The sequence below is a fragment of the Mirounga leonina genome, unplaced genomic scaffold (genome assembly GCF_011800145.1).
Source record: "Mirounga leonina isolate KUSES-001 unplaced genomic scaffold, KU_Mleo_1.0 Mir_169, whole genome shotgun sequence".
NCBI classification, from domain to species: Eukaryota; Metazoa; Chordata; class Mammalia; order Carnivora; family Phocidae; genus Mirounga; species Mirounga leonina.
This window is the reverse complement of record NW_023270431.1, coordinates 6,722,712-6,735,249: the sequence shown is the minus strand read 5'-3', so window position 1 is coordinate 6,735,249 and position 12,538 is coordinate 6,722,712.

Here is a 12,538-nt window from a genome sequence, read left to right as displayed (position 1 = left end):
TTTTAGATTTTAAAAATCATATCTGTGGGGCGCTTGGGTGGCTCAGTCATTAAGCGTCTGCCTTCGGCTCAGGTCATGATCCTAGAGTCCCAGGATCGAGTCCCACATCGGGCTCCATGCTCAGCGGGAAGCCTGCTTCTCCCTATCCCACTCCCCCTGCTTGTGTTCCCTCTCTTGCTGTCTCTTTCTCTGTCAAATAAATAAATAAAATCTTTAAAAAAAATAAAATAAATAAAAAATAAAAATCATATCTGTTTTCCAAAGTATAGCTTTATACACATTACATTTTTTAATTCTTAAAGATCATTGAAGATTAAAAGATCCATCATATAATAAATAACTGCCACGTAATAAATACATTTTGCTATAAAAGTATTATCAGGATAAATAGGGTACCTTAAGTTTGCCCAAAACATTCATGAATAGTCTACACAGATACACACATACACATACACACACCATATATATACATACATATAGTATTAAGAATAAAATGATCACTAATTTTTTCAAATTCACAAAAACAAAAAATAAGAGGCACAAAGACTATACCTTTTCACAATAAAAATGGTTATTATATAACATATTAAAAGGCAAGTACTACATAAGATTTAACTATCTGAGGTTGAATAGAGCTTATTTTAGTTTAATTAAAATCATTATCATTGAGCGATAAGACTTTGTATTTGCTTACATTCATCTTTTTGTAATGCCAGAACTAAAGGGAAATAAATATGTTCTATTTTAAATATATAAACGCATATATACAAATATATTTATACACACAAAAATATATACATACATATATACACATATAGTTTTGACTTCTTTGTGTTGTGTTTTGTTCCCATCATCTGACTGTCACTTAACTTTTAGGAATTCATACTCAGTGCTCACACTATGTTGTATGGCTTAATTGACTGATAACCTGAAACAAAACATAGACTTGATCATTGGATCTAATGTGTATTTTTGGAATTTTACATGTTTCTCTGTATTATTTTATATAAATTATTATAAAATAAATATTCATAAATATTATTTATAAAATAATATATTATATATTTCTCTACTATTTTATTTTTTATGTATAGTTATTGTCTATTGCTTCATAAATACTTTAGTGCTCTGTTTAAGATATTTGAATGCGAAGATTATGATTCCCTTAGAAATGTAACAGAAGTGTAAAAGAAATCATGTTACTATCTCTAAAGTGGAAAGTTCCTTTCCGACTACATTACAAAGCTGTATAAATCAATACAGTATGGTACTGGCATAAAAGTGAACACATAAGCCAATGGAACAGAATTGAGTCCAGAAATAAACCCATGCATAAACCCATGTTAACTAATATTTGACAAAGGAGCCAAGAATATTGAATGGAGAAAAGAACATTCTCTTCAATAAAAGGTGCTTGGAATATTAAATATTCGCATGCAAAAAAATTAAACTAGACCCATTTCTTATACCATTCACAAAAGTTAACCTGAAGTGAATTAAAGACTTAAATGTAAGATCTGACACCATAAAACTCTTAGAAGATGAACATAGGAAAAAATGTTTTGGCATGGGTCTCGAAATGATTTTTTGAATATGACACCTAAAGCGTGAGCACAAAATTAAAACAAAAATGAGACTACATCAAAATAAAATCTCCTGTACAGCAGAGAAATGAACAACAAAATGAAAAGGAAATCTACAGAATGGGAAAAAAGTATTTACAAACCACTTACCTGAAAAGAGGTTAATATCCAAAATTTACAAGGAATTTGTACAACTCAATAACAAAACAAACAATCCAATGTAAAATGGGCAAAGGACCTGAATAGACATTTTTCCAAAGAAGATATTCAATGACCAGATACATGAAGAAATGCCCAACATTACTAATCATTAGGGAAATGCAAATCAAAACCACAAAGAAATATTACCTTACACCTGTTAGGATTGCCATTACCAAAAAGACAAAAGTTAACTAATGCTGCTGAGGATATGGAGAAAAGTGAACCTTCAGCACTCTTGTGGGAATGTAAATTGGTATAGCATCTATGGAAACAGTATGAAGTTTCCTCAAAATATTAAAAATATTGCTATTATGTGATCCTGCAATTCCACTTCTGGGAATATATCTGAAGAAATAAAATCACTATCCTAAAGAAATACCTGCAGCCCCATGTTGATTGCAGCATTATTTACAGCAGCCAAGATACGGAAGTAATTGTTAATGGATAGATGAATGGATAAAGTGTCACACACACACACACACACACACACAGACACTCACACACGCAGAATGGAATACTGTTCAGCCATAAAAATAAAAGAAATCCCGCCATTGTCATCCATGACAACATGGATGAAGATTGAGGGCATTATCTTAAGTTAAATAAGTCAGACAGAGAAAGACAAATACTCTATGGTCTCACTTATATGTGGTATCTAAAAAACGAAAACAAAACAAACTCATAGAAACAAAGATCAGATTTGTGATTGTCAGAAGTGGGAATGGTGTCAGATGGGGAATTGGGTGAAAGTGTTCAAAAGGCACAAACTTTCTGTTAAAAAATAAATAAAAATAAATAAAATAAATAAATATAAATAAATAAATAAATAAATAATAAATTAATTAAGTTTAGGTTCTGGTGTTGTAATGTACAATAGAATGACCATAGTTAATAATACTGCATTGTATATTTAAAAGTTGCTAAGAGAGTAGATCTTAAAAGTTCTCATCACAAGGAAAAATAAATTTATAACCACGTGAGGTGATAGATGTTAAGGAAACACTGTGGGGATCATTTTGCAATATAGACACTTATCAAATCATTATGTTGTATACTTTAAACTTATACAATGATATGAAGCAATTATATGTCAATAAAATCAGAAAAAAATAAAGTGAAAAGCCACAACTTTGCAACACCTTATTTTCTCCTCAGTTTCTATATCCCATGTTTGTGTTTTAACATAAATATTTCTAAAGTAGCATAGGCTTGAATGTAATTTAAAATGGCATAACAAAATGGTCCTAAAAATACTGGTTTTAGAATAGAAAGCATTTCTGAAATACAATGCAGTGTGAAATGTTCTTTATTTCATAATATTCTCCCACACACACCCACTAATTAAACTGATATTTTGGTGTTAAAAAATATACTATCTGAAAAACTTCAAAAACTAAAAAAAAAAAAAATCATGCTTTTTAGATGTCCAAATTTATATCTTCATATTTCTAAAATACAGTAACACTTAGGATTTCATATTAGACTTTTACTATTAAAAAAGATGTTCTCTTTTGCTCATCCCCCCAGCAGTATTTTAGGTTTTAGGTCTCTTTAGCACTTATTAATGATTTGACAGTCTTCATGTTCATTAGAGTTTTTCTTCAGGAGACTTGCTTAGGAAATCATCCATTGCAATTAAGATTTTACAAAGACAGAAATACACCTTTTCATAAATCAAGTCAAAGAAAGCAATTCTTTTATCTTGGAGATAAATTCAGGCAGTAAACATTGTGACAAAGTTCACCAGAGCCACAATTTTATTGTAATAGGACTGTATGAAGCACTATAATATAGTTCAATTCCTCTATAGGACTGTGACAGAGTGGGGGCTATATAAATCTATTTATTATGACCCAATATTTTTTTTCACGTTAAAGTTGTGAGCATGTCTTTTATAACAATGTTGCATTTTCCTTTGTTAAATTCAACCAGATTCTCATAAAGAGCCAATATTACATGAACATGTCCTATTAAAATGAAAAGTGGATCACTTAGAATTTTATTTTGAATAAAAATAAAATATTAAACACATTGGTGACATCTGATTCATGCATATTTGTATCTTAGACCATATTCTCAGATATACATATCCACATCTATCTCTTTATGACATTTAACACTTCAACAATTTTTTGAAAACATATTCACTCTTAATATATGCAGTTTATTGTGTCAATCATACCTCGATAAAAACTTAAAAATCAGGGTGCCTGGCCGACTCGGTCAGTAGAGCATGTGACTCTTGATCTCAGGATTGTAAATTCAGGCTCCATGTTGGTTGTAGAGATTATTTAAAAATAAAATCTTTAAAAAAAGAACTTAAAAATCATTGTAACAATATTTCTTAAGTATTCATCCTAAACACAGCTTTTTTCTACATGTCTTTGTGGGGAAGAAAAAAAATAATTGAGTCTTTTGCCTTTCTAAAGTAATGCCATATTCTATCTAGTCTGTTAGGGAAGGTTGATGAACAAAGGAATAAAGCTATTTGTATAATTAAATGAGTTTATTTCTCATCTGGGAGAATTAAAGAACAGGGATTTTGGAGGATCCTGGAAGGGACATTTCATCAATTTAGCTCGTGGCCAGATAAGCAATAAGAGATACTGACTCAAGTTCTTATGAAACAATAATGACTAATACTGTGTTTTATGTTGTTGGGTTTTTTCCCGTTGAGTGCAGTAATTCTGGCAACAAGCTATAAACTTTAAGTAAATCTTTTACTATTTGATTAAACTAAGTATTGGCATTGTTTTAATACTGCTTTTAAATATGACTATAGGCATATCTTGGTGCTTCATTTTCACATTTTAAGTGATGATACCAGTATCTCAAAAGCAGGAAAGTAGGTTATGAGATAATTAGAGGTGATGTGCAGAGAAATGAGGGGTAAGGTGGGGCAAAGCAGCAACTGGAAAATTAGTGGTTATTTTGTTTGTCTTCAGAAATGCAAGGGGAGAACAATGAAGTTCCTAAGATTTGGCTGAGATGAGGGCTTGAATAATTTAATTTGGACATTAAACAAAAGCTAAAGCTAGACATCTAGGGAATTTGCAGACCATCAGTTATGTAAGCATTACATCAGATTAAGTGGATAATAAAGATAATGATTACTTGAAAAGCGTAAATTTCCTAGATGTTTTCAGAATCTTTTGATTTCTTCTGGCAATGTTATCACTTCTGTTTGCTATTTATATGAAGCAGGGAGAAAAATATTTTTTCTACGTGCACCTTGCTTTCCTCAATTCACAAGACTCCTCTGTATTATTTATTGAAATCTTTCAACGTGTATTAACAGTTTAGTTGATAGACTGGTTCCCAAGCTTACTGTGATAACACTGAAAACCCCTATTCTTTTTCATTCCTGGATATGGGCCCTTACGATATAGAAGCATAGTTCAGTATGCCTGAAAATGCATTAGATTAAAAATCTGATAAGTAACAAGATACTAAATGGCTAAAAATTTGGCTCTTACAGCTAAACTGTCCAGACGAGTCCTATCTTTACCACTTCATATTTAAAGTTTGACACATTACTTAAACTTTCTGGGCCTCAGATTATTCTAAATAGTTGAACTTTATAATATTGTTGCAAGGATTCCATAAAGCAGTGCACACAAAACATCATTATCTTCTTCTGGACTATAACAAGGATTCAATAAATGTTAGCTATTATTATTCTTGATTTATCACTTGGATGACTTCATTTAAAGCAAATTGATGCTTGAAAACCATAGACATGGAAATTTGACTAGGTCATTCTTTTGTAACATGTCCAAGTTAAGACAAGGAAGAGATTACAAACCTGCTGGTCTCAGCCCTCCTGCTACTCCAAAAGCAGACGTAAGATTATACCAAAAACAAACAAAAAACAAGACAAGACAAAATCTTTTGTACTGATAAACAGGTAGAAGGAGAAAGAAAGAAGTTATTTTCCTTTCTTGTTCCACAAGTTGGGATAATGTGAAATCTGGTACTACTGGTGGCGAGCTTTCCTTAATGTTCTAATCAGTCTGAGTCCTGCCTACAAACAGATAGAGGAAAGTGACACACAGGGGAGAGAAAGTGACAAAGAGACCTTGGATTAATCTTTGGGTTGATCCTTTCCTAAAATACGGGGATTTCCATACAAAGCATGCAATAATAACCCCTTTGCTTAATCTAGCTTGAGTTTGCATTCTTGTTACTTGCTGCACAAAAATCTCTGCATCTAATTGAAAATTAAAAACAAAAAAAAATCAACTTCTCCTTCACCACCAAAGAAAAAATTAGAAACTTTTGCTGAAGAAGGCAATAGTCAAAATAAGAAAATATGTATCAGGCAGTATGTCCTATTTATTTGAAAAGCGTATGTTGCTAAACATGGACTCAATTTACCATAGTACTTAGATCTATGTAAGATTTCCAGAAAGTAATGGAAGAAATAAGAATTTTGATTAATCCATGAAGACAGAAGTGGAAAATACAGAATTAGTATATCTCAAGGAATATACACATACACACATTCTTAAGATCATTGAGACATTGAAATAATGCACAAAATATACTCATTTAGACAAATTAAAATTTATACTAGGAACCGTTCTGTATCAAAATAAAAAACCAAATCAAAAATTGAGCTTAAATTGATCTTGTTCCCTTTATATATTAGAACGACCCAGATTATAATTAGTCAATTACTTTTAAAAAACATGAAATTAACAAATAGAAGGACATGGCTAATAAAACAGATTTTCAAGCAAACACTGTTTCTTCAGAAATAAATTTCTTTGGATGATATTTAAGTCACAGTCATTTTTGCCAAATCCTCTCATAATGTTTTATCTTTCAGTTAGAAACTCCAGTTGAATGTAGTCTCAAAACCTATATTAACATGATTATTAATTTGTAGTCTCAAAACCTATATTAACATGATTATTAATTATTCTAATAGTCTGAATAGAAGTCGAAAAACTCTTTGAAAAATTCTACTTTTCAATATGTTTCAAAAACCCTCAAGTGTCTAATAATTTAGAAAAAAATAGAAAAATAAAATTATATAGGTAATTATCCACTTGTCTATATTGACAGGTGACAAAAGAAGCAACATCAAATGGCCAAAAACTATTTATTTTTAAAGTGTTCCAATTGTAACATCAAAAATAAATGAATACAGGATTTGATCTACACAAGGGACAATGGCTAATTTGTAGGTCTCTATAGATACTTGCTCTGGATCTTCAGATTATAGTCAGTATGAATTTTTAATAAGCAATTATTTTTGAAATCATGCACACACATCTCATACTATGACGATCTAACGCAATAACAGTATTATTGTTACACGAGTTTGAGAGAGAGCGGAGTATCATTCCACTTTGAGTTTTTAGAGAACACTACATTTCTCCCTTGAGCAGATTTTTTTTCAAACTAAATGCTCTTTGTTTAGTTTTAATTGGTTGGGTTGTTTCCAAGTGTTTCTTCTTTCCTCTAGCATCTCACCATGCTGCTACACTGTTACAAGTTCACTTCGTTGTGACAAACAAAGAAAAAAACCGTTTTGTCTGAGGTCTATAGCCAGAGTCTCTTAATACACGGCAGCAACAGCTGGTATTTCTGGAATCTGAAATGCACAGGGGAAACTGTTCATGTTTTTTTAAAGTATAAATATATATTTATTTAATAATTCAAATTCTAGAATTATTGGTGTTTTATTAAAAATGAATTAAAAATTGAGAAAACAAGAATGGCAGAATTTGCTAAATTTTTGCTACAATAAGGATTTAAATTAGAATAATAAAACATATATCTAATGTAGATATTAGATATGTAATGTAGATGATGATCCATTACTCATATTTTGCTGTTCATTAAAGTGAATGAAAAAGAATTTTAGGTCAATTGGATCTAGAATTAAGGTTTGCTTTTGATTCCACTTTTAAGGATAACTACATACTTGTGAGAAGTCTTTGGTCTCCTCTGGCTCTCAAAAACCCAGGATTAATGCCTGGAGATGGTTTATTACTTTACTTCTTAGGTGGCACTTTTATGTTTTATCAGGTTACTCTTTCTACACCTTTATCAAAAATGAATATAAATATGAAGGCCAACAGAAAAATGCTTTTGAAGTAGAATCACTTTTCTGAAACTACACTCTGTAGGTGACTACACTCTGTAGGTGACTGTTTATTCAATTTAATCTAAAAACAATCACCAATCAGCTGTTCTTAGGTATGAAAAAGATAGGGGTATTTAAAAAGACTTGGAATATAAATATATGTTTACTTACAATTCTGGGGAACTTAAGCACAAAAAATAAACTAAGACTTGGAAACATGTGACTGGTGGACAGATGAAAAAAAAGAAGTATCAAGATGGGGGCACAGAAAACTGATCCACATACATAACCAAACAGTGGGCAAAGGTAGTCAAAAACCCTTAAGTAAGTACCCAAAGGCAATCACATCACTGATTTTGGTGATCATACTAGGTGGCCAAATGTTGGAGGGATAGCCAAGTGATTCATTCAGAAGTTGAATAAGTTATGAACAATGGAAGGTTTATTTATGGAGAGAGTTGTCCATATGAGAGAAACAGAATATGGATAGCAATAAACTGAACTGGAAAAAGAAGTCCGTTAAGAATTGGAAATGGCCATCAGTTAGAGGAGAGCCCTGAGCTCATATTTTAGATGAGTCCAGGGAAGTATATGGAGAGTCTACTTAATGAAATGTCAAACTAAAATGTAGACTTTTCTGATAGGATCAGCAAGATTGGAGGTATAGAGCTAACTAGCTGAACAAGTATTTCAAAATGACTTAGATCAGATACAACAATTATTAAGATATGGTACAAGGTAGTTTAGAAACATGTTTTCTTTGATATTGATGTCTTATTCATTTATTTAACAAATATTAAGCATTTGTTTATAGACAGCCTTCTCGGTTCTGAAAACACTTTAGTAACCGTAAGAGACAAAGTACCATTCCTTTGAGGAGCTTACAAGCAATATGAATGAATAAATAACATAAAATAAGATTATAATAAGTGTTTTAAATCAAATATAGACAATATGTTGATAAGTATTGGAGGAATAATTGTTATTTTATAGGCTACTGAAGAAAGACTACTCAGTGTATCTGATATGTCAGCTGAGAAGTGAGAATAGAAATGAATATGAAAGTAGTTTAAAATACCTCGAGTCAAAAAAGTGTGCTTTAAGCCATGGAAAAGCAAGTGCAGAAACTCAGAAATGGGAAAAAAACTTGGATGTCTAGAAAAGACTAGTTAGTGTGTGTATAAAATGTTCACCGCAAAGGGTAATAAAAGTCCTTCTGGTTGTACAGTGAAGATTGACTTGTGGAGAAAGAAGAAAAATAAAGAAACTAACTGGAGAAATATTTTCAGTTTAGATTGCTAGGATTTATGTGGTGGTATTATGATAGAAGAAGATAGAAATATAAACTGATAGGAAACTAACAATTTTTTTGAAATTCTAATGAGAAAGGGGATAATAAAAATAGAACTTAGATCTTTGGTTTTAGGAACTAGGTAGATAATGTAACAAATAAATTAAGCTGAAAATACTGGAGAAGGTAATACTGTTTGATAGTATATTGAACATTAACTCTATTTGGGTTATATTAATTATGAGATGCAAATTAGACATCGAATCTTTTATCCAGTAGCTTATCCTATGTGATTTAAACTCAGGAGAGATCACAAGACTGGAGAGGTAAGTGGGAATAAGCTTATAGGTGGTATATGAAGTCAGAGGACTGAGTAAACTCAACAGAGAGTGAAAAAAATGAAAAGAACTCTGTGCATATTTAATTTTCTAAAAAAGGAAGATGAACCAGAAAGGATATTGTTAAGGAAGACCATAAAAGTGTAATGTCACTAAAACTGTGAAGGAAATAGCAAGAAGTAGGAAAACAATTGGATTCAATAAGAATGGAGACATTGTTAGTTCCAAGGAGATAACTGGTCAAATTGAAAGAGGGTATATTAGGGACTTCTGGGGAAGATGGCAGAGTAAGAGGACCCTAAGCTCACCTCCTCCAATGGATACAACTAGATAATATCCACATCAGTGTTAATAATCCAGAAAATGACTGAGGACTGGCAGAACAGATTCTCCACAGCTGGATATAGGGAAGAGGCCACATGGAAGAGGGTAGGAAAGGCAGAGCTTTTGGGAGATAAATGGACCCACGGGACTGTCTGGGGAGGGAGAGATGCTGGGGGCACAGAAAGGGAAGAGAAACACATCCTCACACAAGCACCCAGGTATGGGGAGCCTGCATGAGGAAGACTAATACCCATAATATTTTTTTTTAATTTAAATCCAATTAGCCAAAATATAGTACATCTCCAGTTTTTGATGTAGTAGTCAGTGATTCATCAGCTGTGTATAACACCCAGTACATTTATTTGACTTTGAAAACCAGAGGGGCTGAATTTCACAGGTTCTTACATTCAGTGGGGCTTGACACCTGGAACTTAAAAAATCAGCAGACACAGTTCTAGGAGAGTCAGGAGGGTGAAAGGAAACTGAGTCTCCACTCTTAAAGAGTCAGCACAAAAAAACAGCCCTGCAGAGATACAGCATAAAAGCAGAAGTTTGAAAACGCCTGGGGTATTTGAGAGGGAGATTTGTTTACTCATCTCAGAGTTTGTGCTGGAGGGGCATGGATCATTGGGAGACTTCTCTAGGAACAAAGGAGCTGGTAAGTACCATTCCCCTCCCCCCCACCAAGCTTAGATACACAGCACCTGTGGAAACTAGCTCAGTGCCAACACTCACTACCTGGCTTGCCAACAGCATGCCCCACCTCCATGTTCTACTGCAGACATGCCTTGTCCATCCACACTTTGGCTCCAGGTCCCCTCCTACAGTGGACCTGTGCAAACCTCGCTAACATGGCACACCCTGTCCCCCAATCTTTTGCAGACCTGCACCCTCCAAGACATCCTTGGCCAGATTCGATCCAAAGCAGTGCCACAAGCCTGGCAGTGCGCAAGCAGCTCTGACAGGGCCAGCACCACTCCAAAGTGACACCTGCCCAACAGACAGGGGAAGATAACCAAATACACCAGTCTGAGTATGGTCCCAGCAGTGGGCTGGGGGCAGACATCTATTTTGACTATAGGCCTTGCCCACCAATGAAAGCATCTCAGGAGACAACACAGGGAAAGTGCCCTATAGTTCGGTGCTACTGCATCTCTGGGAAACATCTGGTCTGACTCAAGCCCAAGGCAGCCCCAGAATGGCCCACTACCAACACAGGGACAAAACCTGTTCATAGCATGCAAAGAGGGCCATTGCAGACAACTGGACTAAAGGCAGAAGTGGCTCAGCCACAACACCAGGTGCATGCAACACACAGAAGAGACACCCTTCAAGCACCCGGTTCTGATGAACAGAGGACGCTGCACAGCAGGGCATTACAGGACCTCTTCTTCATAAGGCCACTATAGCTGACTTTTTCTTTTTCTTTCTTTCTTTCTTTCTTTCTTTCTTTCTTTCTTTCTTTCTTTCTTTCTTTCTTTCTTTTCTTTCTTTCTTTCTTTCTTTCTTTCTTTCTTTCTTTCTTTCTTTCTTTCTTCTTTCTTTCTTTCTTCTTTTCTTTCTTTCTTTCTTTCTTTCTTTCTTTCTTTCTTTCTTTCTTTCTTCTTTCTTCTTTCTTTCTTTCTCTTTCTTTTTTAAAAGATTTATTTATTTATTTATTTGACAGAGAGAGCCCAAGCAGAGGGAGAGCAGAGGGAGAGAGAGAAGCAGACTCCCCACCAAGCAGGGAGCTTGATGTGGGGCTCAATCCCAGGACCCTGAAAGCATGACCTGAGCCGAAGGCAGATGCTTAACTGACAACTGAGCCACCCAGGCACCCCATAGCTGACTTTCTTAACAGACAGAAACAGAAAAGAGTTAGACAAAATGAGGAGACAAATAAATATGTTCCAAATGAAAGAACAGGACAAAAATCATAGCAGACTTAGGAAAAGAGTGGAGGATCTCAGTGAAACCCTTAACAAGGAGATAGAAAACCAAACCAAACAAAAAAACCCAGAGATGAAGAACTTAATAACTGAAATTAAACATATACTAGATGGAATAAATAGTAGACTAGAGGAAGCAGAATGGATCAGTGACCTGGAGGACAGAGTAAAGGAAAACAATCAAGCTGAACAGAAGAGGGAGAAAGAAATATAATTAAACATGAAAATAGACTTAGGGAACACAGAGACAGCATCAAGTGTAATAACATTCGAATTATAGGGATCCCAGAAGGAGAAGAGAGGGAAAAGTGGGAAGAAAATTTATTTGAAGAAATAATGGTTTAAAATTTCCTGCATCTGGGAAACGAAACAAATCCAGATCCAGGAGGTACAGAGAACCACCAACAAAATCAACCTACCTAAGGAGGTCCACACCAAAACACATAGTAACTAAATGGGAAAAAGTAGTGATAAAGAATTTTAAAAGCAGCAAAAGAAAATAAAGCAGTTACATGTAAGGGAAACCCCAAAAGGCTATCAGCTGATTTTTCAGAAGGAACTTAACTGGCCAGAAGGGAGTTTCATGTTATATTCAGCGTGCTGAAAGAAAAAAATACCTGCCACCAAGAATAATCTATCCAATAAGACTATCATTCAGAATATAAAGAGAGGTAAAGAGTTTCCAGACAAAATGTATACATTAAAGAAATGTATGACCACTAAACCAACTCTATAAGAAACGTTAAAGGGAACTCTTTGAATGGAAAAGAAAGACC